The following is a 25122-nucleotide window of genomic DNA, read 5'->3' on the forward strand; positions in this document are numbered from 1 at the left end:
CGAACCTGCGAATATTGGTGTAATCTCGTCATTTCAACCTGCGATTGCAGCTAGTTCTGTGGAGGGCACCTGATGTGGGCAAATGGAATCTCACATCAGCATAAAAGATCACAGAAAACATCAATGTAAGTGGTTTTGGTGGTAACTCACTTACATTTAAAAGTTTCAGAATTTTTTGAGCTGGTTCCACTGATTTTGCTGACAGTACTAATGGAAATGAGTGGAAACTTTGCTAGAAATTTTCTGCACAGACAGGCTTTGTCAAAGTTGAAGTGGAGCTCTTTAGGCTCACAAAGTGGGGTTTCTTACAGATATTAGTTCGTATGCACAGTAAACCCACAGCATTATCTCGTGCCAAGGAAAGCATGACAAGAAGGTAAGATTGTCACACGAAGAATGATCAACACTTTGAATGGAAGGCCAGTTTCCAAGAAGAGTTGAGTATACTCAAGGCTGGGATCCATAGGTTTTTTTCTCTTATTAGGAAATCAAGGGATATAGGTCAGGCAGGAAAGTATTGAGGTCAAAGATTGGCTGTGATGCAGAGCAGGTTTGAGGGACCATTTGGCCTACTCCTGCTTCTGTTTCTTATGTTCTCATATAAGTGGAGGCAAAAAGCTTTGTCCATTAAGAGAGAGTTTTCATGGAGTTGAGCATCTGTAGGATTTCCATTCTGGAACTGTTATGAGATGAATGGCTTTTCCCGTCTGTGAATATCTAATCCCTTTCTGACTACGCAATGCCTGCTGTTTACTGGTTCAATTCCACTGCCTGTACCACAAAATTCTATCTTTTGTGATGCATCAGGGCGTTTAAAATGAAATTTTTTCTTTGACATTATATTCTATTTGTGGTAGGTATATGTGGCACTAATTTCAGGAGAGGACTGTGAGGCCCATTTTAATCAAAGTTCTTGAGTCAGGTAAACCAAAGCCCTTTTCTTCCCTGTTTATTTGTTCACAGGAATCGGCATTGCTGGCTAGGCCAGTATTTATTTCCCATCCTTAACCACCATTGAGAAGGTGGTGGTAGGCCACTTGCTTGAACTGCTGCAGTCCATGGGGTGTAGGTACATGCACAGCGCAATTCAGAAGGCAGTTCCAGGAGTTTGACCCAGCAACAGTGAAGGAACGGCGATATATTTCCAAGTCAGGATGGTAAGTGGCTTGGGGGGTAACTTCCAGGTGGTGGTGCTCCCATCTATCTGCTGCCCTTGTCCTTCTTGATAGTAGTGGTCGTGGGTTCGGAAGGTGCTGCCTAAGGAGCCTTAGTGATTTCCTGCATCTTGTAGATGGTACACACTGCTGCCTCTGCGCATCGGTGGTGGAGGGAGTGAATGTTGAAGGTGGTGGGTGGGGTGTCAATAAAGTAGGGTGCTTTGCCTTGGGTGGTGCCGAGTTTCTTGAGTGTTGTTGGAGCTGCGCTCATCTCAGCAAGTGGAGAGTATTCCATCACACTCCTGACTTGTGCCTTGTAGGACTGATTTTGGGAAGACAGGAGGTGAATTACTTGCTGCACAATTCCCAGCTTCTGTCCTGCTCTTGTAGTCACAATATTTATCTTGCTGGTCCAGTTCAGTTTCTGTCAAAGATCTCTGAAGGCGGAGGGGCATGTTAGTGGGGTGATTAAAAAGGCATATGGGACACTTGCCTTTATCAATCAAGGCATAGATTACAAAAGTAGGGAGGTCATGTTGGAGTTGTATAGAACCTTGGTGAGGCCACAGCTGGAGAACTGTGTGCAGTTCTGGTTGCCACATTATAGGAAGGATGTGATTGCACTGGAGGGGGTGGAGAGGAGATTCACCAGGATGTTGCCTGGGATGAAACGTTTAAGTTAGGAAGAGAGGTTGGATAGACTTGGGTTGTTTTCGTTGGAGCAGAGAAGACTGAGGGGTGACCTGATCGAGATGTACAAGGTTATGAGGTGCATGGACAGGGCGGATAGGGAGCAGCTGTTCCCCTTAGTTGAAGGGTCAGTCACGAGGGGACATAAGTTCAAGGTGAGGGGCAGGAGGTTTAGGGGGGGATGTGAGGAAAAACTTTTTTACCCTGAGGGTGGTGACGGTCTGGAATGTGCTGCCTGAGAGGGTGGTGGAGGCGGGTTGCCTCACATCCTTTAAAAAGTACCTGGATGGGCACTTGGCACGTCATAACATTCAAGGCTATGGGCCAAGTGCTGGTAAATGGGATTGGGTAGGTAGGTCAGGTGTTTCTCACTTGTCGATGCAGACTCGATGGGCCAAAGGGCCTCTTCTGCATTGTGTGATTGTGTGATTCTGTGATACCTCCCATGATGTTAATAATGGGGGATTCACCAATGGTGTGTGATTTAATGGCAAGAGGAGATGATTAGATTCTCTCTTGTTGGAGATGATCATTGCCTGCACTTGTGCGGCATGAACGGTACTTGCCACCTATCAGTCAACAAAAGTTGAGCTGAGTAAATTAAGCCCAATGGCTAACTCCAGCTCCTCCAGGTACCATGCCCTAAGCGGCCATTGGCAAATATGGGCTTCCATTGGATTGGTCCATGATTATGCTTGGCAAAGTACTTCAATGGTTTGCCATTGCCTTCTGCAGTATGGCTGGCTAGAAAACACTCCTGCTTTTAATTCCTGCCAGCAGGCGTATTGGAAGGATTTGCAGGCTGATAATCAACCCATTTGGCCATGTTATGAATGCACCTTCCTTGGCCATCACGAACTGATGTGGGGCTTCAACCTGGAGCTCCTGGCCCAGAGGTATGGACATTACCCACTGCACCACAAGTCCACCGATGATCAACTACACCTTCACTTTTGAACTGAAACCTTAGCCAGTCTTGTCATTTTAAAACCTAATACAACAAAGCCCCATTAAGTTAACGAGTCCTTATGATTTCATAAGATATCTTGTCAACTGCAGAAATCTGGTGAGAGTGGTTATTATATGAATGTAAGAAATAGGGGCTGTCGCTTCATGCCTGCTCTGCCATTCAAGAGGATCATGCTGGATCTTCTGCATTAATTCCACCTTCTCACACTATCCCTGTATCCTTTGATTCCCTTAGTATCCAAAATTCTATCGATCTCTGCCTTGAGTATATTCAATGACTGAGCATCCACAACTCTCTGGAGTAGAGAATTCTAAAGATCCACAACGCTCTGAATGAAGAAATTCCTCCTCATCGCAGTCCAAAATGGTCAATCCCTGAGACTGTGACACCAATTAGAGACTCTCAGCCAGGAGAAACATTTTCTGAGCACCTGCCCTGTTCTGCCCCTTAGTAATTTTTTCAAGTTCCATAAACACAATTTTAATCCAACCTGCGGTTCAGGAAACTGATGGGATCACATGCAATACCGCTTTTACAACCCAACTAGTATTATTCTGCTAAAGTCAATGGACAATGATATTGGGCAGGATGTAAAACAAATGTTCCACCCAAACCCATGGTCTGGATTTTGCAAGATACCATATTACTCACATCCTTGAATGAAAACTCAGTCGTCAGACAACCCACCCAAATTCTGGCTGCCACACAAGGATATTACACTGGGAGCAGCCTTAATTGGTTCAGAATGAGATTCCCCCTCCCCACCATGTGATCCCCCCCACCTCCCACCCCTACCCCTGCCCCTGCCCCGCCATTACCTGGGAAGAAGTCCTGTTATAGAGGAACTACCGGCCAATCTGATTGGCTGGCAGCTCTGCAGTCTCAGCAGTGCCAGAATTGGGCAGTGGCCACTGCTGGGACTACAGCCAGTCCCTGAGGAAGAAGAATGATGGAGACCAGACTGAAAGGTATGTCTGGGATTTTGGATAGGCCTGCCTTGCAGACCCCGGCAAGTGGGCTGGCCAGGGGTTGTGGGGACCAGTTTTAGAGGTCAAGGGGAAAGGATTAAAGAGGGGGTACATTCTTGGGCCAGGGGAGGTGTGCACTCCGTTGAGTACAGGGCACCTGCCAAAGGAGGTACACCCCTCTTCCTGACCGACAGCAACCCGTGCAATGAAAGCTGCTGGGCTACCTGTGTGTCATCAGCCACTAATTGGCCACTTAAGGACCGCAATAGGCCCAAGGGTGGGCAGGCTGCCTGATGCCTTCTCCACCCACTGAATTATAGGAGATAAGTTGGGGTGCACGGGAAGGCAGTGGGAAGGCCATCTGTTTTATTTTACGAGCTCAACCGTCCTCGCTTTCAAATACGGCAACGGGGTGATGTAAAATACAGCCCCATGGGTTTCCACTTGCCAAGTTAGGTTAAAACTGACCCCAATTCATTTCTTTGAAATGCAGTGACTATCAAACACAGCAGTGATTTTGTGCAGGCGCTCCACAAACAGCAATGAGATGGAAAGCCAATCAATCGTTTTTGGATGATGTTTGATGGATCAATCTTAGTTGATTACAAGGAGAATTTACTGGCCTTAGCAGGGTACAAGGACATTTTGGGACATGTGCCTGAAGTACTGGAACAGGCAGCCAGGACCTTGGGCTAACATTCCATCTAGAGGACAATGCAGTTCTGGAATCTCCAACTATATCATAGTTTGGATCCTGGAGTGGGACAGTCTTCTGCCTAAGGCAATGCTACCACTATTGCCCCAAGCCAAACTGCAAAGAGGGAGAAACTGTGGGAGAAACTGGAGATCATAGTTTTAAGATAATTGGCAAAAGAACTGGGGAACAATTGAGAAGAATTATTTTTTACGCAGAAATCTGGAAGACATTGCCCAAAGAGGGTGGTGGGAGCAGATTCAATATTAAATTTCAGAAGGGAATTGGAGATGTATTGAAAAGGAATAAAAACATGCTGGGCTATGGAGAAGGAAATAATTGCACAAAGATGGGTGGCAGGTCAAAAGATTGGATAGAATATAAAAAAACTGCAAAGAATGACTAAAAGATTGACAAGAAAGGAAAAATTAGTGTACGAGAGAAAACTAGCCAGAAATATAAAGATAAATAGTAAGAGTTTCTATTGATATTTGAAAAAGAAAAGAGTTAGTAAAGTGAGCAGCGATCCTATAGAAAGTGAGTCTGGAGAATTAATATTGGAAAATAAGAAGATGGAAGAGGAATGAACAGGTATTTTCCATTGGTCTTTCCAATAGAGGATTACAAGTAACATCCCATAAATTGCTGTAAATCATGAAATGGAAGGAAGAGAGGAACTCAAGAAAATTGCAATCACTAGAGAAGTGGTACTGAGAAAATTGTTGGAGTTGCAGGCTTTTTAAAAAAAGTCTTTTTCATGGGATGTGGGCATCACTGGCTAGGCCAGCATTTATTGCCCTTGTTCAGAGTCAACCACATTGCTGTGGGTCTGGAGTCACATGTAGGCTAGACCAGGTAAGGGCAGCAGATTTCTTTCCCTAAAGGACTTTAGTGAACCAAATGGGTTTTTACAACAATGGACAATGGTTTCATGGTCATCATCAGACTTTTAATTCCAGATTTTTATTGGATTCAAATTTCACCATCTGCCATGGTGGGATTCAAACCCAGGTCTCCAAAGCATTACCCTGGATCTCTGGAATACCAGTACAATGCCACTATGTCACTGCCTCCCCAAATCCCTGGGTCCTGAGGGACTTCATCTCAGGGTCTTAAAAGAAGTGATCAGGGAGATAGTTGATGCATTGGTTTTAATTTCCCAAAATGATTTGGGATAGGTTCCATTAGATTAGGGAATAGTGAATGTAACTCCTTTACTCAAAAAGGGATGGAAAAAGCAGGAAACTACAGGTCAGCCAGCTTAACATATGTCATAGGAAATTTGTGAGAAGCTATTATTAAAAATGTTATAATAGAGCATGTAGATAAATTTAAGTTAATCAGGCAGAGTCAGCATGATTTTGTGAAAGGGAAATCATGTTTAACAAATTTATTGGAGTTCTTTGAAGTAGTAACGCGCTGTAGATAAAGGAGAACCAGTGGATGTACTGTACTTAGATTTCCAGAAGGCATCTGATAAGGTGCCACATCAAAAGTTATTAGGAAAAATAAAAGCTCATGGTGTAGGGGGTAACATATTGGCATGGATATAAGATTGGCTAGCTAACAGAAAACAGGGGGTACGCATAAATGATCTTTTTCTGGTTGGCAAGGTGCAACAAGTGGTATGCCACAGGGATCAGTGCTGTGGCCTCAACTTTTTACAGTTCATATAAATGACTTGGATGAAGGGACTGAAAGCATGGTTGTTGAATTTGCTGGTGACACAAAAATAGGTAGGAAAGTGAGTTGTGAAGAGGACATAAGGAGACTACAAAGGGATATTAATAGGTTAGGTGACTGGGTAAAGACTTGGCAAATGGAGTGTAATGTGGAAATGTGAAATTGTCCATTTTTGTAGGAAAAATAAACAAAGCATACTATCTAAATATTGAGAGATTGCAGAGCTCTGAGATGAAGGAGGATCTGGGTGTCCTAGTGCATGATCCACAAAAGGTTAGTATGCAGGTATAACAAATAATTGGGAAAACTAATAGAATGTTGTTGTTTATTGTGAGGGGAGTGAATACAAAAGTAGGGAGGTTATACTTCAGTTATATAGGCCATTGGTGAGACCACATCTGGGGTACTATGTACAGCATTGGTCTCCTTATTTAAGGAAGGATGGAAAGCATTGAAAGCAGTTCTGAGAAGATTTTCTAAACTAATTCCTGGAATGGGTGAGTTGTCTTATGAGGAAAGTTTGGACAAGCTAGGCTTGTATCTGCTGGTGTTTAGGAGAGTAAACATATAAGGTCCTGAGTGATCTTGACAAGGTGAATGTGAAGAGGATGTTTTTTCTAATGGGGGAATCTAGAACTGGGGTCACTATTTAAAAATAAGCGGTTGTCAATTTAAGACTGAGGAGAATTTTTTTTCTTTCGGAGGGACATTAATGTTTGGAATTCTCTTCCTCAAAAGGCGGTGGAAGCAGGGTCTTTGAATATTTTTGAGGCAGAGGTAGATAGATTCTTGATAAGCAAAGGGGAGAAAAGGTTATTGTGGCAGGTGGGAATGTGGAGTTGAGGTTGCAGTCAGATCAGCCATGACCTTATTAAATGGCAGAAACAAAAACAGAATTACCTGGAAAAACTCAGCAGGTCTGGCAGCATCGGCGGAGAAGAAAAGAGTTGACGTTTCGAGTCCTCATGACCCTTCGACAGCACATATACTAAAATTGGAACGATACAGAGAAGATTAGCATGGCCCCTGCACAAGGATGACACGCAAATTCGTGAAGAGTTATTAAATGGCAGAGCAGGCTAGAGGGGCCGAGTGGCCTTCTCCTGCTCCTAATTTGTATATACATATGTTTGTAAGGAGTAGGGGAGCAGAACCAATTGGATAGCACTTTCAAGGAGCCAGCACGGGCGCTTTGAACTAAATGGCCTGCTTGTGTGGAATTTGATTGCACAAAGAATGAATAGATGTAAAGAAACGAAACCATTCTATTATTTCCCGTTGGGCCTTGTACTTGAACAAGAGAGAATCCTGGCAATACCTTAATGAAGTTGTGTTTTATTGAGTGTTTCTTGCTGAGCTAGACTGCACTATGAAATGGAATTAAGTAAACAATGATGAGATCTAGTACATAACCAGCTTGCGAGACTATATTCAGAAAATAACTGACAATGATGACCTATTACCTCCAAATGTTGCCGAGAATAATACATCTGTTACTTAGTTTCTAAAACCTTATGGAAGACTATCCATCTGTGAAAACTACCTGATGCAATAGATCTCATTGTAATTTTGCTCTGGTTTTGATATATTCTGATGAAGGTTAAAGAGAATTGAGTGAAGCTTTGAAGAAAGCTTTGTACCTCATGATTTGAAATATAGTCTGCTCACTTCTGTTCTTTTACAGATTAATAAGGGTGAATATGGGTGGGGAGAGAGTGCAAGGTAGGTGGGTGTTCCATTAACATTCACTGCTGAATAAACAGTAATTCTATACTTGCTGGAAACAACAAGTAATGCTTTAGTGTTCACTCTTTTGACTGAATGGGTCATTATTTGAGACACAAAATGTTCTGATTACCATTATCTCCCTCAGTTCTCAAGAACAGCAACTTGCATTTATATAGCACCATTAATAATGGGAACGCTTCACAGGAGCATAATCAGGCAAAGTTTGGCACCAAACCACATAAGAAGAAATTAAGACAGAAGCTTGGTCAGAAGAGCAAACCCAAAGAAGGACGGTGAGTTGCATCTCCAGCTTGGAGGGCTAATCAACAACAGCTTATATTTATACAGTGCCTTGAACATAATGAAACCTCCCAAAATGTTTCACAGGAGCATTATAAAACAAAGTATGACTACAAGCCACATAAGGAAACATTAGGTCATGTGACCAAAATCTTGGTTAAAGAGGTAAGTTTTAAGGAGTGGCTTCAAGGAGAAAAGTGAGATAGAGAGGCAGAGAGGCGTAGGGAGGCGTATGGGGCCAGGATAACTGAAGGCACAGCCACCAATAGTGGAGCAATTAGAATTTGGAATGCACAAGGGACCAGAATTAGAGAAGAGCAGATTTCTTGGAGGTTTTTGGGGTTGGACGAGGTTACACAGATAGGGAAGGGCAAGGACAATGAAGTTTTTGAAAACAAGAATGAGAATTTTAAAATCAAGATGTTGCTTGACCGGAAGTCAAAGTAAGTCAGTGAGCGATAGGGGAGCGAGACTTGATACAAGTTAAGTCACAGGCAGCAGAGTTTGGATGACCTCAAGCTTATGGAGGGTAGAATATGGGAGACAGCCAGGAGTTCATTGGAATAGTGAAGTCTAGAGGTAATGAAGACACGGATCAGGGTTTTAGTAGCAGGTGAGCTAAGACAAGGTTAAAGTTGAGAGTTATTATAGAGTTGGAAATAGGTGAGCATAGTGATTGTGCAAATATGAGATCAGAAACGCATCTAAGGGTCAAGTGCGACAACAAAGGTGTGAATGGATTGAGATAATCTCAGACTGTTACCTGATCAGAGGCTGGCAGCTTTGCACCACGGCTATGTCACTGAATGAGATGGTCGCTTTGGTACTGTGGGTGTGGCCATTGCCACTGGCAGGCCCCTGCTTGGGCAATTGAAACTCCTTGCAGCTGGTGGCACCCCCAGCCAGCTGGTAGGTGCTCTGCAGCTGGTCAAATGCTGGCAACTCTTCAAAATGGCCCTTATGGGGTAGGTAAATATTTAAATTAGCTGCCTGCCTTCAATCTGCCGGCAGCCACTATACTCCGCTGCTGCTCCCAAATGGCTCAGTGGTGGGGCTGCATTGGGGATCCAACCCAAGGTGGGTCCCTGGCATTTAGAGGCGATCCTGGCCACAGGGGCTGGTAAAATTCCACTCTCTGTTTCTCTCTCCACGTATGCTGTCTGACCTACTGTGTATTTACAGCACTTCCTGTTTTATTTCAGGTTTCTAGTATCTGCAATATTTTGGCTTTGTAATTGCAGACCGCATCTACAAACACCAAATAAGAATTCCTCTTATCACTGTGTGCAACAACATCATAAATAGCCTGGTGGAGTTTTCCTCTGTTCACTGCTTCAGTTGAAATTATGAACAAAATCTACAATTACATTTTCCTCAGAAATTGTTCCAAAGGCCTTCACAATTCTATCATTCATAGAGGATGCTTATCTCATTGGAACCATCTGTAGTCATGCACTGAGTGCTCTTGCATTTCCAAGTGTCCATTAACTATCTCAATGAAATCTACTTAAACCCATTTTTTTTGCTACGGGCAATGACTTCAGCCTGATTCAATGATTCATTTAATTTATCAATGTAGCACAGAAATGAGATTGTGCAAAACACATGCTTAATTTAATGACCTCCACCTCACATATAATTGGGCAACTGTTGGTGTGATACTACAAGACACAGGATCACAGGAGTTATGGAAATACCCCAGGGATGTTAGTTTGTCAAACTGCACCACTGGATTATGGCACTAACCCCAGCCCTCTGATGAAATCAGATATTGAGTAGTAATATGCTAAACACAATGAACTTTTTTAAAAATTATTCTTTCATGGGATGTGGGCATCGCTGACAAGGCCAGCAGTTAATGGCCATCCCTAATTGCCCTCCGAGTGAATGGTTTGCTAGACCATCTTAGTGGGCAGTTAACCACATTGCTGTGGGTCTGGAGTCACATGCTGACCAGGTAAGGACAGCAGATTTCCTTCCCTAAAGGGCATTAGCGAACCAGATGGTTTTTACAACAATCAATGATAGCTTCATGGTCACCATTACTGAGACTAGCTTTCAATTCCAGATTTTTTTTATTAATTGAATTTAAAGTCCTTCAGCTGCCGAGGTAGGAATTGAATCCATGTCCCAAAAACAATAGCCTGGGCTGTTGGATTAATGGGCCAGTGGCATTACCACTTAGCCAACATCTCCCCCTATATTAAATGATTTATATACAGTGAAACTTCTCAGGTTGATAGATATTTGAAAAGGAAACATTTGAAGATCTATGAGGTAAAAACACAGGAGAGTGGAACTAGTTGACGAGCTCTTTCAAAGAGTCAGCATAGAAATAATGGGCCAAATATTTTTCTTTTTTGCTTTATGATTCTAGGATCGGCTCTGGGTTCAACTCCCAAACCCAGGATTTGAGCGTAAAATCTGGGCTGATATATTGCAGTATTGAGGGAACACTGAACTGTCAGAGGTGCTGTCCTTCCAATGAAATCAAATCGTAGACAGGGTGCTGTACAGAAGGAGTCCAATCAGCTCATTATGCCCGTGCTGGCTCTCTGTAAGACCAACTCAGCCAATTCCACTCCTCCGTCTTCCCCCTTTAGCACTACAGCATATTTTTTTCTCTTCAGGTAATTATCCTATTTCCTTTTGAAAGCTATGATTGAATCTGCTACCACCACAGTCTCTGGCTGGGCATTCCACATCCTAACCACTCATTACATAAAGAGGGTGTTCCTCATGTCACCTCTGGTTCTTTCACTAATCACTTTAAATTGGTGGCCTTTGGTTCTTGATCCTTCTGCTAATGGGGAATAGTTTATTTTTATCTATTCTGTGCGTATCTTTAAGAAAAAGCAAAATACTGCAGATGCTGGAGATCTGAAATAAAAACAAAGTTCTGGTAAAACTCAGCAAGTCTGGCAGCATCTATGGAAAGAGAAACAGAGTTAATGTTTCGAGTCCTTATGAAGAAGAGTCAAAATGTTAACTCTTTTTCTCTGCACAGATGCTGCCAGACTTGCTGAGATTTTCCAGAACTTCCTGTTTTTATTTCTGCCCAGATCCTTCATGATTTTGAACACTTTTGTTCAATATCCTCTCACACTGTTCTTCTCTAAAGAGAACAGCCCCAGCTTCACTAATTACCTCTGCCGCTAAAGGAAGGAGTAATGTTTTTCCCGTGCTTGCTTGTCTATTGGTCTGTAAACAACATATCTCAAAACTGGGTGGATGGATTTTAATGAAACTTTGTAAACAGATGGAGTGTGGCCAAAGGAAGCTCTGATTCATTTTTGGTGAAGGTGTGGATTCGATCCAGATCCTGGACTTTTTCAAGGATCCGTGAACATTAGCAGATAGGGCAATTATTCTTTAAATAATGTTGTGGGCTGTTTTATTTGGAAAGCTGTGGATGGTCTCAGCTGCTGCAGTGGAATCTGTCTCAGCTGTCAAAATGTGAGCAGAGTTTTCAGTGCAGGTTTTTGGATGCGGATTGGCCCAAGTAAGGTGGTAGCCCTTATTGAAAAAGATTTCTTTTTTCAGGTTTCTAGATACAGAGCGAGTCAAGGAAAAGCCTCCTGCAAGAGCTACAGAATTACAATAATGCTGTATTAACACAGCGTGGCAGAGATATATGGTTTACAGAGCGTCCTCTTCAATTATCTATCCATGTAACCGAAGTCTCCCATCGGCAAAATCTTTCCTGAGTTTCCCCCAAGACCTTCACACTTTTCTTAAAGCGTGGTGCCCAGAATAGATTACAATACTTCATGTGAGACCAAACCAGGGCTTTATAAAAGTTCACTATAAGTTCCAAGGCCTTGTCTGCCCTCTCAGGTGGCTGTAAAGAGCCAAATAGCACTATTTCAAAGAAGAACAGAGGAGTTGTCCCCATTTATACTTAGACCAGCATGTTCCTATGTTCCTGTAACACCAAGGTCCAGCTCCCTCCCTATCTGCACTGTGGGTATTCCTACACCACAGAGGCTGCAGCGATTCAAGAAGGCAGCTCACCACCACCTTCTCATGGGCGACTAGGGATGGGCAATAAATGCTGGCCTAGCCAGCGACACCCACCTCCCGTGAATGAATAATAAAAATAATCCGGAGGTTCATTAGCTGACTATTTAACTCATTACTGTTTGTGGGAACTTGATGTGCACAAATTGACTCCCGTGTTTTCCTACATTACAACAATGACTATGCATCAGAAGTACTACATTTACTGTAAAGTGCTTTGGACTGTGCTGAGGTTGGGAAGGGCTCTATATCAATGCAACTGTTCCTACTTCCAATGTATAGACAGTGTATGAACAAAACCAGCTTGTGCATATTAAATAGATACTTTCTTAAAGCAAACGTACATGGTTTCTTGCGTACATGGTTTCTTGCGTAAAACTTTAAGTTGTCCGAGATGACTTTTGATAAGTATATGGCCGAGCGTGGTGCTCAGCCACAGAGAGCAGGAAGGTGCCAACATTGATCTTGTGCTGAACAATGTGCAGGTGCATGACCTTTTTATCAGGTAGGAGTATCAAAGAAAATAGATTAAAGGCAGATAAATACAGTTGAAGTACTGTACAAGACAGCCGAAATAAAGAAACAGGCTGGAGGGGCTAATTGGCCTAGTCCTGCATGTGTGGACGTTGAGTGAGGGTTTGGCAGTGATGCTCCCGTCCCCATGTAAACAGCCTACCGATAGTCACCGCTCAGACTTATGTATGAGGATTTTATTCAGCGCCCCCAAATACAGAGGCTGGCTCAATTGCTTGCGGGTATGAGAACCAGTGCTTACACAGCGCAGCCCCACCTCTGGCCTATGCTTCCCCCCATCTACCGAACCTTCATATTGGGAATGAGGGATCGCCGAATACTCTCTAGGAATGAAAATAAACAGTTTGGTGTGGTACTGGAGTACAGCCATCACCCAGGGAACTGTAATGCAGCACCAGAGAGGGAGAGGAAAAAGGCAGCCTCTTATTTTTTATTGTGGTTTGGACACAGTAAATTGGGTTTCTGCTCTAGTCTAGTCCGAGAGAATTAATCTGCAGCATTTCTGAGCCTGCTGCATTACCAGATAATACATGGACATTTAGAGTCATAGAGTTATACAGCATGGAAACAGGCCTTTCAGCCCATCATGTCCATGCTGGCCATCAAGCACCTATCTATAACAAAAACTCAGCAGGTCTGGCAGAACCAGTTCTGTGGAAGGGTCATGAGGACTCGAAACGTCAACTCTTTTCTTCTCCGCCGATGCTGCCAGACCTGCTGAGTTTTTCCAGGTAATTCTGTTTTTGTTTTGGATTTCCAGCATCCGCAGTTTTTTGTTTTTATTTATTTAATTTTTAGCACCTATCTATTCTAATCCCATTTTCCAGAACTTGGCCCATGGCCCCTGTATGCTATGACATTTGCAGACAGAAACATTTACTCTTGGTTACTGACAAATTGTATACATGAACGTTCCAGGGAGCTTACCGAAATTCACTTATCATTTAGCCCCCCAGTTCCACTCTAAAGAAAAACTTGCTCCTGTCACTTAACTGGGGGAAAAAAATGAAACTTAATGAGATTCTCCTTAAGTCTGTTTTTCAGGAATGAGTTGAGATATAGAGGCACAGGATTTCGCGTTCGATTGCAAATTTTCATCCTTGAGCTAATTCTTCGCACTCGTTGCTAATTGAAGGGACGAAAGATTTTTAAATAACAATTTAAGCAGAGAACGGCAAATTCCATTTCTTTCCAATTAATTGCTGGCTATTCTCAGAAGATAAATTGCCACAGATCTTATAGAATTCTGGTTCTCATTGGCTACAGCGCAGTGAAATGTGCCTCTAGTAATGGGATTGCGTTGTGTGAGAGTCAGTGATTACTAATAAAAAGCTGGCCACATATGAGTTTTAATATCTCTCTTGTAATGATGCTAATGCTTCGGGAATATACTCCCAATACCGGCACCGAAGGCCCACACCAAGAACATAGTTCAATGCCGCATGAAGTTCACTTTGTTCAAACTAGTTGCCTCAACCCACAAACTTTCTAATTGTAACCTTTTCCTGCAATAATTCATCAAGATGTCAAACGTGATAGTCTAATCAATATTTCAGTCGTCAAGGGCGACTGATAATTCTCTTTGTGGTTGAACAGAGGAAGTGGCTGCAGGCAAGGAGGGTTGTGGTCGACACTGCCCCACCCTCAAAGTCCCTTGCAGAGGGGGTCCGGCTAATAATGGGCACATGTCTTGTCCAAGATCCTTCAAAGAGCACCTTAATTAGGCAGCTTGTGATGAGACAGCATGTGCATCACTGGATTTGGACATTAACCTGGCTGACATGGCATAAGCTGTCTAATACAACTTATTTCATCTCACACTAGGTCCCATTCATCCTTACAGATCTACATGTTTCCCAGTCCAAGAAACATTTCAAATTTAGAATTCCCATCCCTATATATGAATCCCTCCATGAATTCACCTGCCCCTATCTCTGAAACCTCCTCCAGCCCTACAACCCTCTGAGATCTCAGCTTCCCTCCAATTCTGGCCTCTTATGCATCCCCAATCCCCAAGGCTCCATCACTGGTGGCTGTACGTTTAGCTGCCAAGGTTATAAAACCCTCCCTGTAAATCTCCACTCCTTTAGCTCTTTCTCTTCCCTTAAGATGCTCCTTGAAAATGATCGCTTTGACTAACCTTTTGGTCACCTAATATCTACTTATGTGGCTCAGCGTTAAATTCTTCCTGATAATGCTTCTGTGAAGCACATTGGACATTTTACCAATTGAAGGTAATATACATATTGTTGGTAATATTGAATGCAGGTCTCCATCATACAACTGAGGATGAGGCTCTGAGATTGGAGCAATAGACCAGGAGGGTAGGCATAGGAACAGGTGCTCATATATCCAGGGCTTCATGTCTTTCTTGGTTTGGTTGAAGAAGGGCCAGGAGCTGCTGCTGAAGCTCTGCCTCTCAAAGGGGTGAAATCCAGGAGTTCACATTTGTCAGGTGTTAGCATAAAATTTGCAAAAGCAAATTGGCAGCTCCGTTTTTGCACATCTTGTCCAACTGTAGGATTTAGTTGGGAATAATACGACAGGTTAATATAGCACCTGGACCAGTGACAGGCAGGTTCTCTGGTCTTCTTGGAAATTATCTGCATTTATGGGCAGTTTTTTTCCCCCCATTCATGAAATTGTGGTGTTAAGAAACGTCTAATTGGACAAACGTAACTGCAGCATCAATACAGAAAATAGGATTCTCTTCTAGTCACAGGAAAAAGAGGGCATTTAATCCAACAACCTCATCTATCTTTGACAGATCTCACCTATCTTCACTTACCTACCTTCTTACCATTGATCGCGACCTTATTTTCTCCAATAACACATGAAGGGACGTGAGATTTTATTAAATCACCCTACCATTAGGTGAAGCTTTCCAATAAATGTTGTCAAATTACCTCTCTGTAGTTGCCTTCACCCTATTGAAACTGTTTGCCTCGGCATGTTATTTATCCTAAGCATTTTTGGTCCTCTTCCCATGCTAAACATCCTAAGTTTTTTTTTAAAAGTGGTACTTGAACGTTTTCTACCATAAAGGATTCTCCTGAATCAGTTTTTTACTAACTTTATAATATAATTGAATCATATAACCATTTGAGCCACTATGTTTGTGCCAGCATTTTGAAAGAGCTATCCAAATAATCCTACTCCTCTTCTCTTCCACCTAACCCTGCATTTTTCCTCCTTTTGAATATGTATACAATTCATTTTTGAAAGTTATTATTAATCCTACTTCCATCATCTTTACAGGCAGTGTATTCCAGATTATTAAAACGTACTGTCCAAAAAACTTTACCTCATCCACCCTCTGGTTCTTTTGGCAATTGCCTTAACTTAATCTTGAACATTTCACTTAAGTTGGACATACATTTCCAGCTGTTGAAGAAAAATATTCCCAACTTTCTGTAAACCTGCCCTCATTTCTTCTTTGTTGCTCCTTTCTGTACCCTTTCAAGGATAATAGCATCATTTCTATCATGAGATGACCAGAATATTAAATTTAAAATGGAAGTTTGTGCAACATCCTCTATGTTTTCCTGACACAGTTGATTGTGCTCGGGACTCGTGTTAGAAATCTGCGGAATCAGAGTGAATACACAATCTAGGCTAACAATCCAACACTGCACTGAGGGAGTGCTGCATTATCAGAGGTTAACATCCTTCAGCTAAGGTGCCAAACCACGGTCCTACATGGTGATTTAATTGGATGTTAAATATCCAACTATTCTGATAAATACAGGGAAATCCAAGTGACATCCTCTTCAACATTCTCGCCTCAACAAAAATGCTCAATAATGAGTAACTAATCGTTCACATCATTGATGTTATCAATGTGCTTCACAGCATCTTGAGATGATAGAATGCTCTCAAATACAAGTACTGTTGTACATAAGCCCGTTTAATTTGGACTATATCCCTTACCTCTTTGCCTGTATTTTAACAAAACGTAACCAATAAAATTGTTGTAATCTGGCTGAAATCGAGTTTTAACTGGTGATTGTAACATTTACGAGCTAACTCGATATGTATTGACATTATCCCCAGTAATCAACTATTAATTATCAGTAGTAACAATCACATCACAATTATTAATCCCTCAGTGATGTCAACATCACACAATAGCTATCGAGAATTGCCACAATTGCTGCAGTCTATTAAAACAGACAGAGAACATATTCCAATCCCCACCCTTCCTGATTGCTCAGCAGAGGTTGTTGCAAATAGCGGACAATGGAAACAATTTCAAAGCTGCATTCTCATTTTGGGATTTGGATAAAGCTGGGTAAACTGCTTGAACTTTGCTCTTGTGATTTAGCTTCCACAATTATATCTACTCGCCATCATGCTATTTATAATTCTCCATATTATTCATACAGGAATGTTATGGTCTAGTGAATATGTACAGTAAATGCAATAAATATCAAACCCATGTAAGACACAAAGTATAATTTATTATATGTTGGCAAGTTAAAACCCCATTAACTCATACTATGATATTAAAATGTATAATAAAGTATAATTTAAATGTATATATGTGCGAAATGGATATATTCAGCAACAACAGTACTGAATAACACATACAGAGCCATTATAAATATGTAAAGCATAGTGTATTGTAATATACTCAAAAATGTTAAATCCTAGTATTACGTATACATACAGTGTAGGTCATGCATTATATTTCTGCAAGAACCCCCAATCATTAGTCTTAGTCTAGTGGCACAAAAAATACTCATCACCCTATTACATGAGGCTATTACATGTCGTAAATTGCCCATCCTTTAGTCTGTATCTTACTTTCTGGAAGATTAAGTCAAATGAGACTGAATTTCTCAAATACAACAAAGACTTTTGAGGGAATTAAGCATTTAGATTTTTTTGAGGGAGGAGTGGGATAACACTGTTCAGGGTCTGTAAGTCTGTGTTACTCCCCAGCAACTCTTTATAATCAACTCATTCATCAGGCAAGCAGTCAGGACCTAGGTTGGAAATCTCATCACTGGCTGCGATTCCTTAGAACTCCATGTCCCCTTAACACTGGGCCTCAGCAACTCCCTTCTACACTCATATAATTGATGAACTTGCATTTGCCTATAACATCATGCTTGTAACCATCAGTTTCCAATATAGAAAGTGTAAGGAATGTCATAGATAAGGATTAAGCTGTAATTGTCACAAATGTATGAAATAGAGCCACATACCTATGAAGTAGTGAGGCATTTAGGACCTTTAAAATGTTGGTTTCTGGTAGGCACAGTTAATCAGGACATATAAGAAAGTTGTCCTAATTTTCAAGGGTGTAGACCTCCCAATGGGTATGTAAAGGAGGCAAATTTGCAACAAAATTACATGTATCACATGTGTCCTTCATTGTCCTCCCCAGCACACCCTCCCCCCAGCAATATTCAGCACCTGCCCGGGCTGTGCCATTAAGTGGAGTTGGGTTCACCGTGGGTAAAAGACTTCATTACCCTTGCCACTGATTTTGATCCAAAGACTCCCACTGGACAGTGGACCCGACTGGCTGGTGTGAGAGGACAGGATTAGATCTTAGCTGTGATTGCGCACCCCACCCGCCCCCCCCTTCCACTAACCCCATCCCTGCCCATCATATCCTTGCCGATCAAACACAGTCTGCCATCAGCCACTGTGCAGGCTCACGTCTGAAGGATGGGTCATCCAGTTTAAGTAGCAGTGGAACTGTGGCCCAGCAAGAATCAGTGCCTCCAAGACAAGAGACCACAAAAAGATGCAAAAATTGCAATGCGCAGCCAAATGCACAATACATCTTCATTGCTCTCCCTGTTTATCAAAGGATGCAGATGTGAAAGGGTTTCTAGTTTGTCACATATATTGACCAACCCATGTAAAAAAAAAACTGTGGTTAGAACTGGCGAACTGTTATATTCACTCCCCCACCCCTCAACTGCATACTGCTTACCGTACCTTATGCACCTACTTGCTTGAGATACTGCTTGTTCCTGCCAGGGTTTAAAAGGAGGCACTATTTATTGTCAGCGTTTTCACTGTAATACTTACCCTGGAATAAAAGCATAATTGAAAAAAAAAAGGATTAAAACTACATTCTGTGCACTCTATTATGTTTGCCCACCGTTCAGATCTAATATTTAAATTTTCAATGGCAAAGCTGATTGTTGGATTCTGAAGCCTTTCATTCGTGACAGCTATACACTGTGTAACTCTAACTCCTACATATTTAATTAAAGTGGGGTTTAATAGATTCAAATGCATTCACTGCTAAATGGGTTTTAGCACACTTTATGATTTTTTGAAGGCGACGTTTTTAGACAGAGAAAAAAAACTGATAAGATCAGATTTTGAATCTATTCGAATGGAATTGTTTTTTGATTATATGTGACCTTGTTCCAGTGTCAAGTCAGTTTTTTTTTTGCATCAGAACAGAGCACGATAAAGCTAATGTATATATTTTATGTATATTTTATATATATATATATATATTTATATATATATATAAAATTGGTACATTCGCGATATGAAACAATCTTGCTTTTGAAATCCTGGTCGCATTTTCAAGAGATATCACTGGCTCAGCGCCGGGTGATCTGAACAGGTTATTCCTGATCTATCCGTTTTTATCCACCCCCCCCCGCCCCACTTTGTTATCTTTGGCACCCGCTAACACCACAAAATCTAACTGTCTTACGGTTGTAACATGGGCGGGGTGGGGGGGGGGCGTTGAGGGATAATTAACTGCTGGGGGGCATTATTTTGAGAGGCTCTGAGAGTGCTGGTGGCTACCAGACGCTTTCCTTTAAAGGAGGCAGCATTTTAACCTGTGATTTGTCACTGCAGGGCTGTATCTTCACAAGATTTGCCTGAACTCAACTTTTCCGACCAAGTGGTGAACGCATTCGCTGTTAATAACCAGCGAAGGGGAAAACTCACTGACTAACTTTTCCGTAATGTACCTTCACTGCACTGGTGAGTTACACGGGTAAAAATTTAACGGCGTCTCGGCCACACGGTCTTTTATTTCTTTGGAAACTTTTTTTTTTCTCCCCCCCCACCCACCACCTTTTTAAACTCATTTATTATTCGCGTTCTTAACATGGGGAAATCTCTGACTTTGTCCTGGGTCCCACTGAAAGATTTTCGGCCGTTTCCTCGGGAGCTGAAGAATATTTCATGTTTTTTTTTTCTCTCACTCGCGAGTTTAAACATCTGGTTAAAACAACTAAACTGCAAACCTTCTCGCCCTGGCAAAGGAGACCTGGGATCCGCACCGCACCGGCCTCACACTGGGGTACATCAAAGGAAGCCAAGCGCCAAGCAGCCGGCCAGAGATGGCACACAGGACAGGTCGGAGTGATGGTGCCAGTCGGCGGCTGAGTGAGTGCGGGAGTCGGTGGTGGGGCGGATTTCCCTCGGTTACTGGGTTGGCCAGGAACAGACGCAACACACGGCTCCGCATCGACCACCGGCGGGTGTACTGCCGCCCTGGGATCGAAGGGCGGTCATTTCGGAGGAGCACGAGGGGGCAAGTTGTCCATCCGTTCAAAAGGCAGAGTTGGTCAACTTCACCCCGACTTGAGAAGCCGAACGCTTCTACCTGTCAAGGATTCGGACTCTTGCTACGATTCCCAAGAAATCTGGTGATGTGCTGATGCAAGCAAATGGAGAACATCTACAAACTAAAGGCCACTTTTATACTTGCGATTTTAATCCCTTTGCCTTCTCATACTAAATCCTTATGCGTCAATGTGCCCCTTGCAAAGGAATCTTTTAAGTTAAAACCATGCCCCTTGCAAAGGGGCACAGTGATATTCATCACTTATAAAGTGGTTGAAATTAAAACGCCTGGACCATTTCCCCCCCCCCCCCCCCCGTTCCACGTGAATATATTAATCACTGCTAAATGTTATTAATTGTTTGAAGGAGTGCACAGAAGCTCTGAGAATAAATCAATGCAGCCTGGGACCCTTGGACAACCGCTCTCAAACCTGTCGGTGCGTTATCTTAATGGAGCCGCTGCACGATTCAACTTCAAATATCTAAAACATGCATTTATCATTGAGGACTAAAGCGTCCCAAATCCTTTAAGAATTGATGCAATGCTCCTTTCTCAACAGATTGGCGGGGAGGATTGACGCAGTCTCTTTAAATGATGTACAAGGGGACTGGAATGCACCTCCACACTCCATAAAGCCATATTTTTTTTGTCTTTCCATTTATACACACACACACACATATATATATATATACACACACACAATCCTGAGTGCATATGATCATTGTAGTATAGAACCAGATCGCCTATATCTCTTGATGGCGCCATTTGAGTAGCCAACATTTAAACGTTTTGGGCTGATTTATACTGAGCCCGGATCGATGGTTTTTTTTTATATAAAGCTCTCCACAGATCGGCTTTGACACAAGTGAGGTTGTCTAGGGCGGCATAAACGGACCACCGTGTGTATTCGCCTGTGACAGGAGGGGAGGAAGTTGGCTAACTCGACCGCCTTTCCATCCTTTTTTTTTGTGTGTCCCAATATCCGACGGCTTGGCAGACCAATGGGTAAAAAGAAAAAAAGTAGCACTTGCTAAGGTAGATGGAGAAGGAAAGGGGGAGGGAGGTATTTCTACATAAAAGGGAGATAGGCAGAACGTGGCTAAAGCGAGAGAGGAAAGCGCTCACAGTAGAGATGAAAAATCATACTTGAAAGTTGGACTGTTTCCTAGCTCAACACCCAACCCCCCCCCCCCCACCTGAGCGGTAGCATTGGTCGCGGAGCCCCTTCAGCGTTATGTCAAAAAAAATCATGGTATCCGCATCAGTGAATGGGGGAAGACATTGGGATTTTTTTTTCTTGTGACAACCTTCGATTTATTCCTCCAATGCACTGACCGGTCCCAAGAAGACCCGCCGCACATTGATGGAATTTACTGCTTCCCACGTACTGAGTGGGAAAATGAAATATTTACTGTTGGGGAGCGTTACTTTAACTTTGAACAGCTCCCCACAGAAAGCGTTTAAACCACCCCCCCCCCCCCCTCCTTCTTGTCAGCCTCTCCCGCTCTCTCCTCCCTCTTTCAATTCAGTGGTTACTGAAATGAGAGCGAAGATCAGAATTCACATTCGCAGCACGCAAACTGTACACATATTCCCCCAAAACACACACACACAAACACACATACACACAAGACTTTACCTTATTCAACAGAGCGAGGGGTCCCTCGGAATATCTCTTTTTTAAACGGTTTCAGATTCATCCGAGTAACCAGAGCAAAATGTTGCTGGTGGGAAGAAGGGCAGCAACCACAATCGAAGGTGATCTGTTCACCTACTTGTCATGGATCAGCGTGGGTTTCATGTGATTCCTCCAGCACAATGCAACGTCCAATTTTTCACCGCCAGTGATTCACACAGAACGTAACTATCCCCTTTCCCAAGTGTTCGCCTTCTCCCGGTCGGTGAGGCAGAGAGCGAAGATTTTCACAATTCATCCCCTCCTTTCGCTCTCCACTCCCTCCCCCTCCCCCTTGTTTAAAAAGCTCAGTGTATTTTTTTTCTGTCTGGTCGAAGAAATCCTCAAAATAACTCCAGTTATAAAAATGTATGAGCTGTACAGTGTGTCTTGCTGACTCTCCTGAACTGCTGGTATAGGCTCCATAGCTAGGAGCCTCCCCTGACAGCTCTTATTGGACTGTTGGTGGGAAGGTCTAGAGCTCCGTAATTAATGCGAGCTCTTTCATGAAGTGTGTATGTGTGTGTGTGTGTGTGTGTGGAAGAGAGAGAGAGACAGCAACAACTTTACAATCCAGGCAGTGGACAGTGAGCTCGCTAAGGACAATAATCCGTCATGTGCAACACCCTACTGTTAGCTATTGCTGCCTTAAACTCACAGTTTACTCCACAGTGAATTCCTAACTGCTCTTTAACATACAGCAGTCACATATGACTCGTTCGGTTTTTTGATGGAGGAGGCTTTCTGACAGGTAACATTTCAATGGATCCCGGCATCTCTGGCACTAACTGAGTGTAATTAAAGTTAATACAGAGCTGGGGCTGGAATCTCATAGCCGATTGTGTCATTCGATGTAATTGTCAATGAAATTAAACCTATCTGAAGCAGGTACTCCCGCCTCACCAGTCATTGTCGATTTACCTTCGCGTGTCAATGGTGAATTCACAACCACTTGAGGTGAAGGACAGATCAGGTTATTAATATAATTCGTGCGTGGGGTTTAAAATCGCACCGAATCTTTTTTTTTAATTAACATTTGCAGCTCTTTTTGTAATTGGAAACGCTGATGTGAAGTTGACTGGGGTATAATCTTAAGTGCAGTAAGTCATCATTAATATGCACCATCGATAGAGAGAGTGAACATCAGTACTTAGCGCTCATTCACATCACTGTCACACCTGTGTTACGAAAGGCTCACACACACACACACACAAATCCAGGCACACTCATTTCTTCACACCCACAGGTATAAAGGCACCAGCTCACAGGCATAGTCTGCCACTCTCGTTCTCTCACACTTAATGACTTGTCACATAGAGGCTTGAGGACACACTCATGGACATTCATGCAAACACACATCCTTGTGATCCATTAAAGAGGATCACACAGTCATTTGATAACAATCATATATACACAGAAATATAATCACCCAGATGGTCATACATATAATCACACACACATAAAATGGAAGCAGAGTCGTATACACAGTCGTAGACTAATCATATACAATTTGCATGTACAGGCACTCACAAAGAATGATATACTCATACAGTCACAGACATAAAATTAGACACATAACCACACAAGCAGTTCCAAACACACACAATTGCGCATGCACGGTTGAATGTCAGACAGAAAACAGTTGGGAATTCTCAGGGTTGAGGAACAAAGATGAAATGTGCATGTCTGGTGGATACAATGATGTTCGTGTTAGGGACCAGGTGCCTGACACAAACTGTAAGCCAACTCACCCCCAAATATAATTAGAAATGAGATAATCATCTGCACTACTCGACTTTTTAACTTATTGTTTTCCAGCACATGTCACGATGCATTAAAGAATCTAAGTGCAATCACACCGAACAATGTAACAAATCTGAAAAAGTAAGCACTGATGTATAGTTTAAACTGAAGGGTGGAACCCATGAACCCAAACTGATGGAGGAAATACACTCACAAAGTTGAGAGGGGAGTGTGATTGAAGTAATCCATTGATGCATCATTCAACAATGGGGTCAGTTAGTGAACTATCCCAAATTAAATATTGATTACTTCATTGTTCAGAGACCAAGGATTCAAAAACTCACTGCAAGAAACTCTGATAGGACCTCTTATGAGGAAAAAGAGAGAAGGTTTTGCATTTATATAGCACCTCTCTTGACCTCAGGACATCCCAGAACACTTTACAGCCAATGAAACGCTTTTGAAGTATAATCACTGTTGTAATGTTGGGAAAAGCAGCAGTCAATTTGCGCACAAACACAAATCCCTCAAACACAATCTCTCTTTGGTGATGTTGATTAAAGGAAAAGTATTAATCTGATCATCAGAAATATCTCATCCACCCTTCTTTGAAACAGTGGATCTTTAACATCCCCTCAACAGGCCTGATGGGGCCTCACTTTAAAATCCCATCTGAAAGATGGCAGCTCCATCAGTGCAAAACTACCTCAGTATCTCTCTCAGGAGTCAGCCTAAAATTTGTGCTCAAGTCCCTCAAGCTTGACCCCACAAGCTTCTGACTCAGAGGTAAGAGTGCTACCCACTGGACCATAGTTAACACAGGATGGAAAGGCTGTAAGAACTACAATAGGTACAGTGAAGCTTGACAGAGCCCCTCAAGAAATATGAATCACCACATGTGTCAGAGCCCTTAAAAGTATCACTACTTCATTGCTCAGTTCATGTAGATTTTCAAAGGCTCTCTGATTTAACTTCAGAAAAAGATAATCATAAACCCATGTCACAGTCTGAGACTCTCTGCGCAGAAGGAGGCCATTTGGCTCATCATGCCTTTCTATCTTTCGTTCAGCTACCCAATCAATCCCACTCCCTTGCTTTTCATTCCATTACTCTATAAATATTTTCCCTTCAAGCACTTATCTAATTGTCTCTGAAAATTACTACTGAATCTGCTTCCACCACTCTTCCAGACAGTGCATTCCAGATCAGAACAACTTGCTGCATAAAAAAAATCATGTCACCTTTGGTTTTTCCAATCACTTTAAATCTGTATCCTTTGGTTACTGACACGGCTGCTAGTTTCTCTTTATTTATGCTATCAAAGTTAGTCATGATTTTGAACACCTTTATTAAGTCTCTTAAACTTTGCTACTCTAAGCTGTACGTTAACTAATTCTGC

At 42.4% G+C, this 25122-nt stretch overlaps 1 protein-coding gene and 1 non-coding gene across 3 annotated transcripts in view; one reads left to right on the forward strand and one right to left on the reverse strand.

Moving 5' to 3' along the window:
* The window catches only part of cdh8 (cadherin 8), a 270165-nt gene that overhangs the window by 237570 nt on the left and 7473 nt on the right, over positions 1 to 25122 (reverse strand). Inside the window, exon 1 of one of the 2 annotated variants that reach the window (XM_041192407.1) lies at positions 21945 to 22248. The exons of the other annotated variant lie outside the window; for it this stretch is intronic. The gene's annotated coding sequence lies outside the window, so the exon portion shown is untranslated. Of the gene's footprint in view, positions 1 to 21944; positions 22249 to 25122 lie in introns of those variants that run through there. 2 annotated transcript variants of the gene reach the window in all.
* On the forward strand, positions 7122 to 7233 carry LOC121280594. The gene has a single exon (XR_005943648.1). It is a non-coding gene; the product is annotated as a U6 spliceosomal RNA (small nuclear RNA).

The sequence above is a fragment of the Carcharodon carcharias genome, chromosome 7 (genome assembly GCF_017639515.1).
Source record: "Carcharodon carcharias isolate sCarCar2 chromosome 7, sCarCar2.pri, whole genome shotgun sequence".
Taxonomy (NCBI): domain Eukaryota; kingdom Metazoa; phylum Chordata; class Chondrichthyes; order Lamniformes; family Lamnidae; genus Carcharodon; species Carcharodon carcharias.